Raw genomic sequence first — 13,045 nt, 5'->3', positions numbered from 1 at the left:
TATCCGAATCTTTTTTGTCTCCATTTTGTATAAAAATAATCTACAAAAAATCGTTTTCAGTCTATTTAGAGTAATTAAGACTCAAAAACTTAAAAAGCTAGTTCATTTGATGCTTAGATGAGAGTTTTTGGAAATATCTTCAGAATCGCTCCGGAATAAACTTTCAGGCCATATCTCAAGAACTATTCACCCGTAATTGAAACAAGCCCAACAATTTTTTTATGACTTTGTTATGGAGATATGTAGGGATTGAATAATACAAGGGATTTCAATAAAACTTCATAAATACATTTTTTGATTAACAAAGTTTCCAAAAATCTCAAAAAATTGCTAGGTCATCGAGCTTTTTATTATTATTTTATCGTTCAAATTTGGTTGAAAAATGATTAATTATGAAGGTTATCCTTCATAGATTAATTATTTCAATTTGATATTTCTATATCGAAAAATCTAGAGAGTGTGATAAAAAACTATCTAAAATATTTAGACAATCAGAGACGACTATAGTTAGAGTATTGATGATTGAAGAGCGATAAATATATTATCAAATTTATAAGCACAATATATTATATATTTTGTAGTTGCGTGGAATTGTAAAGCCAATTGCATGCACTTGGTTTATATGTATGAATCGTGCAATAAACTAAAACTTTTTTACAATACTGTATGTTTACAATCATCTTAATGAAGTTTTTTAACCACGTTTTTTTATCAATCTTCGGTCTATTAGCGTATTGTGCTTCTAGATTTTTTAAGATGTTTTGTTGCCCAAAACAGTATACGACGGGCGAAAAATTTCTTAAATTCGCGCTCGTAGATTGTCATAAAACATCTATGTAATTTCGATGCACTTTGTAATCGACAGAATTACATGAATGAAATATACCTCACTTTTTTAAATTAAAATTTAATGTTTAAAAGATCGAATAACATACAAAAAAAATTCAATTAAACAATTTACGATAATAAACAATGAAAATGAAAAATAAATATTGAAAAAAAATAGTACATACATACATAGACATGATTTAAAATGATTGAAAAAGTTGGAAAACTAAAACAATGTGTGATAGAAAAATAGTAAAAAAAAACTTTTTTATCATTGTCAGAAGGGTTTTCCAAATAAAATGATAAAACTTTTCAACTTAAACAAATTGTGTATGAAATATCATTAATTTTTTTTGTTTAATTAGTATTTTGTGATAATTTGTTTAATTTATGTTTGATATGCCAGCCAAATGTAAACCGGATGGACTAGGGCAGCTTATAGTACAAGATCCGAATTAAGGTCGACCTTCACCCATCTGTTTACCGAATGAAAGTTATTTTTTATGAAATGTAAAATATTTACAAATATCCCTGTTGTGGGTTGCCCTAAAAAATATGGTCCAGACAACTTTTAATAAAAATATCAAACCTTGGAAAGCTTGTAAACTTTATTTTTTGACTGATATTTTGTGGACAATCATATAGCACCGTATTTGCAATAAAATTATCTTTATTTATATATGTGAGGCAATGAATTAACAGATGAACGTATTTACTATTCACAACTTGTATAAATGTGAAAATAGTGAACGAAAAGAGGCAGACAGCATAGTTGCTGCATATTCTTTATGGCTTTTACTTTCGAGTAGATCAATATTCGTTAGATATGTAAGTCAGTGAAAAATTTCAAAAAATTTTACTCTTGATATTTTCACTAAAAGTAGTCTTGACCACATTTTTTTAGGCAATCCATTGCAGGGATATTTGTTAACATTTTATATTTCATAAAAAATAACTTTCATTCGGTAAACAGATGGGTGAAGGTCGATCCTAATTGGGATCTTAGACTATTAAGAACGTTCCCACAAAAAAAGAGTGTATGAAAATATGTCTTTTGTTTTTGAGAAATTTCATATTTTGAGGGGTGAATTCTATGGAAACTTGGGAAAATTAGACGCAAATTAAGAGTAAAATTGGTCGATATATTAGAGGAAATCACTTATAGAAGAATTAACACACAGATGCCATTCCTTTAATCACTTTAAATGTATTTTATGAAGAAACGAATACCGTTTGTTATAATTTTCTTTATGGGAAAATATTTGTCATGCTTTTAACTGATGATTATAAGTTTGCCAAATTAATCTTAACAAAATTACTCTTGTTACATTACGCCATCATAAAAATCATCAATAATAATCAAAAGACTTTGACGTTTAAATTTGTAAAAAAATTTAGTAAACAAACATAAATAATAAAAAAAAATAAGTTTATGTTGACTAAAAAACATAAATAAAAATCAAACGAGTAGTTGAAAAAGTTACACTCTATGTCTAGAGTACGTAAGTCCGAACTGGGTAAGGTGCTTGGTATGATTTCAACAGATCCGGGTTCGAGTCATGGTCCGGGTGTATTTTTTATTCTCTTTAATTAAAGCTCTATCATTTTATATGAAAACCCTTGATTTGGTATCGGTATTAAATGATTGTTTAAATCAATACAAGAGACTCTTTGGATTTGTTCAATAACATTCAATTTGACTTTGAAAACTAATATGAAGTACAATGTGGTTAACAAAAAATGTTTCCACCAATCAAACTATCAAACTGCTAAGTAGTTAGTACTGCTCAAAAGTAGTTAGTATAATCGACTTCATATATTTTGACTTTCGATTGGAAGCAGTTGATACTCGATACTTGAAATGGAGAGAGATATGGTGAAAACAACTAAAAAGGAACGCTTTGTTCGATTATTCGAAAAGAAGACAGTTAGTTGTCGGTAGTGGACCGAAACTAAGGCCTGGGAGGCAAACAACCAAAATGGTAGAAAGTAAAGAGTTCATGGAAGGGTGGTAAAAAAGCTCTTGGAAGGCTTTCTTGTAGAGCTCCAACCTTCCTTCTACATTTTATTTTTACCTGACCACTCTGTATTCAAATATCCATTAATTTACATTGATCAATAGATTATTTAATGTGTTGTCCTGTTTACTCGTCATCAATTTGTTAAATCATTAGCTTAGTTTTTTTATTTGTTTATACAAGGTTTTGTTTTAAAAATAAATTATACAGATGAATTAATAATGTCTTAGGGACAGAATGAAACGATACTAAAGCTATTTAGAATAAATCGTTTTCTAACAAGATAGTCTATATGTTAGAAATCTCATATGTGAAATTACTCATCGTTATGTTCGAAAAATTCTCTAAGCATTATAGATAGGGTAAGGCATGTGTATCGTCATCGCGTGCTTTCAGCCAAGAATACACCATTGGATTTCTTTTTGTGGAGTTTTCATAAGAGTCGTGTCTATAGGAACAAACCTACAAACTTGAAAACTTGCCAAGTTGTAGTCGAAATAACCCCCCAAACTTTGCGAATATTCTCTTGAACGAATAAATTTTAGCAGAAGATCCAGAGGCGGCCATTTCGTATACATCATTTTTCATAATAAATGAAGCATTCTTAGTTTTCGATATAATAAAATTATAACTAAGATTATATTACATTGTATGTTTTTTTCTATAAATTAAAAGAAGGTTATTCAATTTCGACCACCCTTTATTTCACCTTTTTATCATTGATAACAATTGTGCTAATTTTTTTCTGACAAAAATCATTCACCGAATCACTAAATTAATCAAAATTAATTTGAAATTTAATATCGTTGTTGTATTGTTTGATTTTGTTCTTGAAATTTGATGTCACCTTTTCACAAAAAAAGAAAAAAAATAAAATAAATTAAAAAAAACAAAAACCTTTGTAATTAATTATCCATAAAATTGTCAAAAAAAATCGCAAACAATAAAGCATTTTATAAAAGATAAAAAACTTCATTATCAATAAAGTTCATCTTCTTTAAGTCAACAAAAGTTTTTTTTTTAAATTTTACTTAGGCCAGTGATAAAATAAATAAATTTCTTTCATTAAAAATTAAATTTTAATTACACGAACAAATAAAACACGAGCTAGTATGGGAGAGAAGATGTGATAATAAAATCTTAATTAGGGAATACTCTTTTATCTTTATTCAATTTTTGATCGAAAAGTATTGTTTTATCACAGAAATTGAAAAATAAAAAAATTGTATCATATGTTCAGAGTCAGACTCGGAATTGATAAAATGGACAACTGTTAAAAGTAAAGCCATAAAGCAGTTATATGTGGTGGATAAAAGAATTTTTCAAACCCACTAAATAATTTTTGAAATGTTTCACATATTTATTTCCACTTTGTAAAAATGTGTTATATGAAAAAATTTAGCTACTGACGATGGATGCGTTACAATCGAAATATCGATATTAAGCGAAATGTAAGTTTGTTTTAATTATATTTTTTAAATCGAATTTCTTAATATACAATTTTATTTTGAGTATCGTGGTTTTTATTTCAATAACTATGTCTCAACTCGAAGTTAACAAAAGTTCATCCATATTTAGTTGTATAGGTTTTGATCTGCTATTCAAAAAACTTGCGTTCGAAACTCATTTATTTTTATTAGATTTTTCGGTCTATTTTTTCCGAGTCTATGTTTTCCTAAATTCTACTGATTCAGTAAAATGTTGATCTATCCTCTTAAGATCATATCCACAGCTTGTAACATAGAAAAACAGAAACCAAAACTTGTGTGGCTAGAACAGTGCTTTATATTTATCAAATTATTTTCTCTAGTAAAAAATATGTTATTTTCAAGTTCATTATTATTTAATAATAGAGAATGGCCAAAATTAATTAAAATTAAAATTAATTTTACTTTTGTAAATAAAACAAACCACGATTCACGCCATGCCTGTCTGTCTGTAACTTTAAAATATAAAATAAGTTTTTGTAATGTGGTAAAGACTAATTTTTAAACATTGCACGAAAATGATAACACAAAGGTTAGGTGTAACACAAATAACAATTTTATTTAATAATATGTAATATCTTTATTTAACTATTTATTTAATACAGAAATTATCAAAGGAATTTTCATACTTACTAAAAACTGCAAAAAAAAAATTAAAAAAATTTTTTTTAAGTGGTTTCAGCTCTCAACATCAAAAAACCACGTCGATCACCACCAGTCCGGTCAAAATCGGTTGATTCGTTCGTGAGTTATCGTTGACGAAAGAAAACCCAAAAAAGCGTTTTTTCGGAATAACCTCAAAATTTTTTGTTCTATCAATTGAAACTGCGTCGAATGTCACCAACCGCGTGAAAATCGGTTTATTCATTCTAAATTTATCGCGATTTGAATATTTAAAAAATAGTGTTTTATCAAACGTCTATGAAATTTTTGAGCTAGAAGCTCAAAAGCATCGAACATCTTCATTTTTGAGCTCAGAGAACTACCGATGTAATATAATTTAATAAAACAGTAATCTATCCCATTTCTACACAAGTTTTATTATCTTATTCCCTCTATTTCCAATACTCCGTTCAAAAATTTTAGTATGATTGTAAAAATTTAATCAGATTTTAGTCTAAGATCACATCTAATTACAATAAAATGCGAGTGGATATAACATCAGAATAGATAAATTTTTTTACACGTTATGAGTCAATACTTAGCGGGAAGTTACAGGGATGACCTGCAGAGTCAACCGTTTTCCAAATTTTTTTTTTAAATTTTAGCACAAAAAATTTCAAAGATGTAGTTTCCAACAACATAAAGCTATCAAAAAAATTTTAGGACGATTGACCTCTGTTAGCTGCTAGAAATTTTCCAACTTGTTGATATTTAATACGTAAAAGATAGGAATCTATACTATTTAGAAGACATTTTGAACATTTTCATTGATCGTTTACTTTACGAAAAAATAAATAAACAAAGTTTTGATGAATAATTAGTCGAATCCAGAAGTGAATTGTACAAACTGTGACCACTCTGCAAAACTGTGTATACAAATGAGCAATATATCTTAGTATTTGCTGTAACGTTGATACATTTCTTGCACTAACACAAGTACTATTTGAGAACTGTGTATTTTCTATTTCAATTCCTGTCGTTAGAAATACCTTTTACTTGTGTAAAAAGTGTTAATTTAATAAATATGGTGGAAGCGCAAATAAAAACATTATATGTACTAAGTATGTATATTCACTATAATTTATCGGCGTTTCTACCATTCTTATATATTGCATATTACATACTATTTACTCAAGAAATATAATGGCGCAGAATCTTTCAGAATTTTTTTGACAAATTTTGCTATAAAATTTTAATGAGCGAAAGCTTTCCATAGATTTTCCGTAAAACTGAAATGAAATAGATTATTTTACAAATGGTAGTTCTTAAATACTGTTATAATAGATCGAAGAAAAGCTTTTTTTGTAAGCTAGCTTTTCTATGCAAAACAAAACTTGATTCAACTCATTGGGTTGTTTATTCAAACAAAAGCAAAGTTGGGATATAAACCAGAAAATTAGAAGATAAATTAATATCAATATCACCGAATCATAATACCGAACTATATTTTTGATGTTTTCTGTACGCATTTTTCCATATATACCATTAAAAAAATTTGCGTCCACATGTCTGTCCCTAATCGCTATGTATACTTAGATCTTTAAAACTACGCAACGATTTTTTCTAATAGAAAAAGTTATTCAAGAGGAATGTTTTTATGTACAATACATGCATAATATAGAAGATTTAAGGGTTGAATTAGGAATTAAAAAGGGTGTGCTTCAAAAACTCAAAAAATGGAACATCGAGCTCATATATTGCTTCAAGGATTGTTTTTATCTATTTTTAACCTTCAGAGGGGTGGAAAGGTGGAGCGAGAAATTGGGGATGAATAATCGAATATTTTCAAATATATCCGAGTGGGGTATCAAATAAAATAACATGACGTGTGTAAAACTGTAACCCCTACGCAAGGGTACATGGGGGAGGGGTGAAGGTGGTATAATGTTGCCCAACAAAGCGGCTAGTTTACAGATAGTTTAATATAAGAGAACTAACGAATTATTATACTGACGAATTTATCTGAATATGAAACAAATTATCAAAAAATCTATTTTTACTTAATGAACTCTGTAGCATTATTTATCTCTCGAATAAATCCAGGTAGGTGGCAATACCACCATTCACAGAGTGATGTTATTTAGAACATCTGCTTACTTAAAATACTAACACATCAGAAAAGTCTGCCTTTTTCTACACTAGTCTACACCGGCGACTATTTTTTTAGCCAATTAAAATGGTTTACTATGAAATAAAAAACAAAACTTAAATCATGGTATCCTTTTGTTCTCAAGTTTACGTTTTTAAACTTTGACACAGACCATTATAAAATTCTTAAAACTAAATGTTTTTGTTTTTTTTTCTTTGTACAATATAAGAAACGTACAATATAAATATGACTCCCAAGTGTCCATTTCACCTGTTCTCTATATAACAATTTTGTTTTTTAAAATGTCGTCTACATGTTTTATATTTACCCATATCTCACCCAAAGCAGTACGAGAAAGTTGTTCAGGAAGGTCAATTACGTTGGGTCGATAGACTTCAGTTTTCTCATTTTTCTATAAAATATATCGTGAAATTTGATTATTTGTTTTTTTAAGCTGGCAATGGATTGTCTAAGTGCCGTACAAATTTAACAAAACTATTTTAAGGAGTTTTTAATCTATGTATATAAAAATGAACCCTTATTTTTTCGGGTATTCGAATCACGCGTGAACGAATGGAACAATTTCACAATTGTTTTTTTGTTTGGTTAGTTATTGCCTTGCATCCAAGAAAAAATTAAGGAAGTTAAGCGGAACATTAGAAAATTTCAGATAAAATAAGTGCAATAAGTGGTGGAAACGCATATAAATAACGCATTACATTATATCTTCATATGTACTATGCATTTATTTGCGCTTCCACCAAATTTATCTAGAATTTCGAGAAGGTTTTTGAATAGAATTGAGGTATTATTTATTATTATTCAGGTTATGAGAATACATATTTATTATAACGTGCTTGACGATGGCTTACGGCAATGAAACAACGATAATTTTTGCTGAAATTGAATTTTTTTGTTAGTTTACTCATCAGTTTTTGATCCTACAAAAGGTTGATAATGTGTAATTTGATAAATATAATAGAAACTAAATCATGCATTATATTTATTTATACATTTTTATGATGCATTTCTGAACAAGCGACCAAGTCGGGTGGATTGGCCTATATGAGGACCGTGATACGACATTTTCGACAAATCTATCATTATCAAGGATAAAAGATACGACCGTGTGATATCACATTACCAAGAATTGAAATTTCGAATAAAAATTCAAGAAATTTTGATTTTTAAATACTTTAATTCATTTTTAATCATTCCAGATCCACATTATTTTCTGTCATAAAGCTTACATTTTGTCCTTCAGACGTTGGTAATAATGATTACCAAATTCTTTGCATGATATGAACAAAGGTCAATAATATTTCAAACCTTGATGCGCCTCCCATACCCATGTCTGACCCGTAGCAGTTAGTATCTGTAGATGTACAAAATAGAGAAGAAATATTAGGTATTTTACTTTTTAACCATATTTTTTGTATCGAAAAAAAGAAAAATTTCTTCTTTTTTTTGTTGTTCAATAAAAGAAAACAAGGTAAAAAATCAATAGATATATTATTAGCTGCGTGTTTCTGAATATGATACGACGCAATAGTTAGGAAATAAATTTGGAATGAGAGGTAACATTAAATTGTTATTATAAACAAATACATGCTTGGATTGTTTCATCGAGGATTTTACCATAAAATTGTAAAATCAAAATAATATTATATAAAAAATTTAAGGAAACCTTTTACATAAAATCAGATTTGATCGATTCGTTTGCAGCCTTGTAGCTCCTAAATGAATAACCGATTATTATTTTTATTTTTTAACCTGCAAAACGGATGGTCCAACAAACGTAGCGTTTTATGTTTACGGCTAATCAATGACCAATTTAACCTAAAAAATTTCCAAAAGGAAAAAAAACGGTTTTCTTGCCAAACAATAGAAGAAACTTAAATGGGAAAGTTATAGATCTACAAAAAAATCCTATTTATTGACCTCTGATAAGTCTAATTTAAATGCGTAGGTGTCGAGAAAACTTGAAAAATTAGCAAAAAATGTCGTTTTTAAATTTTCTTATGACTTTTTTCTATTTCGATTTAAAGTTCATATTTTGTGAAGTTATGAATAATAGGTTTACAAACCTTCAGGTTTACAAAAGGAATTATGGTAAGTCCAGCTCTATCTGAACTTTTTCTATCATGATATTGATGGCGAAATTGGTCCTCAGAAAAAGTACATCTTTATTGTGTTGCACAAACACTCGATTTTACAGGAATCATAGCCGTCGTTTCACGAAAGATAGCAAATCTTTTTCATAATGAAAAGTAATTATTATTGTTTATTGTCTCCAGAGCCTGAAGTTGTAACCTGAAGTTTTTTTTTCAGCATGTTACGACGAATGAATGCCTTAATAAAAAAAAAACTGTAATATTTTAACTCAGCCTGTATTTTGTGTGATATATTAAATATAAAAGTGATATAAACAAAATAATAAATGTCTTCATTTTATATTTAAGGGAAATTACAATCTTTTTATTTATACTTATATACAAAAGAAAATTAATTACATTTTTATTTGCAATACAAGAACTAGAGTATCTTTCTTAATATATAAAATAAAATTTAATAATTTTTTTTCATCAAATATTAATAGAGACAGATACTGTTGTGACACAACCAGAGCGATTATTATTATATGATTGTACTAGATAGATTAAAATATATACAATATTGGAAAATTTTCAAAGCGAGTAAAATACTTTTCAAGATATGGATAAAAGAAGATTACATAAGAAAAATATTTAGCTGGATTTATAAGTTCGGTTTCAATTGCTCGCTTCTTCAGTAGCAATAAATCCGTAAAATTGAAATCAAAATAAAATAAAATAAAATAAAATCTCTATCTCTATATATTATAAATGCGAAAGCATGTTTGTTTGTTTGTTTGTTTGTTTGTTACGCTTTCACGTCAAAACTAGCGAATGGTTTTTAATGAAACTGTACAGCAATATAGCTCTTACATCAAAATAACACATGAGATACAATTTATAAAGATATATTAATAAAAAAAATTTAAAAATTAATTTAATTTGACATTACCATAAATTACAGATTTCTGTAAAAATACTCAATATAAAATATTTCACGGCCATCTTTTCTGATATACTCAATGAATAATTACGTCTATTATACATTTATAAAAATAAAAAACCATTCATATATTTTACTTGTGTAAAAAAATCCATACCATTATTTCGAGTGTTATAGAAAGGAGATAAACGAGAGCAATCTTTATCAATCTTTAGTTTTAAACCCAGCGAAGCGGGTGGGTATCAATCTAGTAAAATATATTTTCACCGCTCTGTAACAAATAATTGATTGATTTTATCTGAGACAAACAATAAAATATTAAAGTTGATTCCTAAGGTAGGATTACTACCCTTAAATTTAAAATCAAAATAAAGTACGAAAATACGATACAAATAAAATAAATACGTATGTACATCGCCCTATAACAAAATAATTGACTGATTTCACCCGAATCAAACACTGAAGGACCACGCTGAATCATCCTTGGTATTTCAAATTGAGTGCCTCCAACTTTTACAATTATGTATGAGTGACTCATAGCAATAATTATTTTCTACATTTTAGTTCAATAAAGTCCTTTAAAAAGTATTTTTTGTTAAAATTTTTTAAGGGATAAAATTAATTATTGAAATACTTTAACACTTTTGACGTTCCATTCAAATTCCACATAAACGAATTCATATTAGAGAAAAACTCTTTTCATGTGATATTTATGATAAAACTGATAGAAGCAGTTTTATTCAACCTAAACAAACTCATAGTGGAGAAAAAAACCCTTTACAATGTGAATTTTGTGATGGAAAATTTACTACAAGTAAAATTATAGGTACTTACTAGTATATTTCCTAAGTTTCTCCGCTACACAAAAATCCTTGTTTCTAGCAAAGAAACTTGCTACCATCAAAGAATCAACCGTAAACAAGTTACAATTACTTACTTTTATCAATCCACCCTCCATTGTGATAAAAATTGTAAAATATCATCATTATTTGTCATAAAAATTGTAAATATTTTGTTGGCGTAACAAATTATCGAAAGAAATCATGTAACGACAAGTTATATTATTCTAGGAAATTCTATGTTATAAAAGATATCTCAGCAGTCAGCTTGTTAATTGGTCAGTGACGTATTCAAAGTCAAGTGACAGTGACAAAGTCAAGAGGGTTTTAGTGGAAATCTGGAAAGTTATTTATATTAACGTATTTTTTATTGAAATACGACATATTTTTTTATTATTTTTTTGTTTATGTAGAGTCTATCCATAAAATAAAAGCAATTCCAAAAATTGGTCAAAATGCCTATTTCATTTGGTTGTTTTAACCCATAATTTTGAGTAAATCAATGAAATTGATTATATTATTATTTATTGTTGTTGTTTACTTATAATTATGCATACGATATTTACATCATGGTCTATTCGATTATTTTTGATGTAATATGCTACATACAGGCGTAAACTAAATATTGACAAATATCTTGTCTAGTAATCTTAATTAAAGAGAATTGAAAAAAATACACTCGAACCAGGACTCGAACCCGGACTTCTTGGATTCATGTCAAGCGCCCTACCAATTAGACTATTCGAGTTCTAGACACGAATGCAATTTTTCAACTCACTGAATTTTTTAATTTGTTTATCCACTTATTTATTATTATTACTTATTGTTGTTGTTTACTTATAATTATGCATACGATATTTACATCATGGTTTATCCACTTATTTATTGAAATTGATTATATATAACGCTGATGTTTTAGTAATTTAATGGAATAAAAATTTCCAGTGCTGTACATTAAAAGAATATTTATAATATAGAATATTAGTTGTTAAAGAAACAATTTAGTAAACAATATAATATGAGAATCATATAATATATAACATTTCTTTTTTTTATCTATTCCCCATGTTATTAACAAAAGGTTAATGAAACTCAAATGTCAAATACAAAACACTTAATATCAATAAGTAATTTTTTTTTAGCGCTTCTTACTATAAATATTACGTCACGTTCATCTTTAATGTAGAATATATTCGCTTCGTGCGTGAATTTCGTTTCCATGACAACGATACACTACTTTAATTATAGAATTGTATGGATGCATATATAATTGTATGGATTGCATTGAAAACTTACATTTAATATTTAATATTCTTGTTTCACAAATTTAAATAAATAATTATGATAATTTACATTTAAAAAATAATATTTGTACAATTTGATTTCTTATTTTCACAATTTTTAATGCATTAAGTTTAATTAATAAGTGTTTTTCAATCATTTTAATTTGACAGTTTCTACAGTGGCGGATTTAGAGATTTGCCGCCCGTAGGCTATTCAATTTTTGCCGCCTCTAAATTTTGATATCTTAGTTCACAATCATATCAATTATCTATCAATAAAATTGCAACTTTATGATTTGTGCTCCATTATCCTCATTACATCAACTTTTCCCGTATGGTTAGTATCATCGAGAACTATGGTACCGTGTTAGATCCTTGATTATTTTTACAGCAAAGAATTATCAAAAAACAATATTTTATGCAAAAAATATCTCAAACATGTACCAATTTTAAAGTAAGTTAAGGTATGTGTTAAAACTATACAATACTTATGTAATAGGAATAAAGCTTACACAAAAAATCTAGATTTGGCGAACGTTGATAAATATTTATTATTACACTTACAGTTACAAAACAACACAATAAATATATCCTTTCTTAATTATTTGTTAGTATTATAATTCAAGTCAAATTATAAAAGCATTACAATACTATTTTGCGACACTTTGAATTCGCAAAATCATTTATTATATCGTCGTACGAAATCTTGTTTATTAGCTCTGACTCTATGCACAAGAGAGCTAAAGCGTTTAGCTTTTCTTGACTTAAAGTCGATCGGAGGTAGTTCTTTACTCTCTTCAAG

Source organism: Chrysoperla carnea, chromosome 1 (genome assembly GCF_905475395.1).
Source record: "Chrysoperla carnea chromosome 1, inChrCarn1.1, whole genome shotgun sequence".
In the NCBI taxonomy this organism is placed as follows: Eukaryota; Metazoa; Arthropoda; class Insecta; order Neuroptera; family Chrysopidae; genus Chrysoperla; species Chrysoperla carnea.
Note: the sequence above shows the minus strand (reverse complement) of the source record.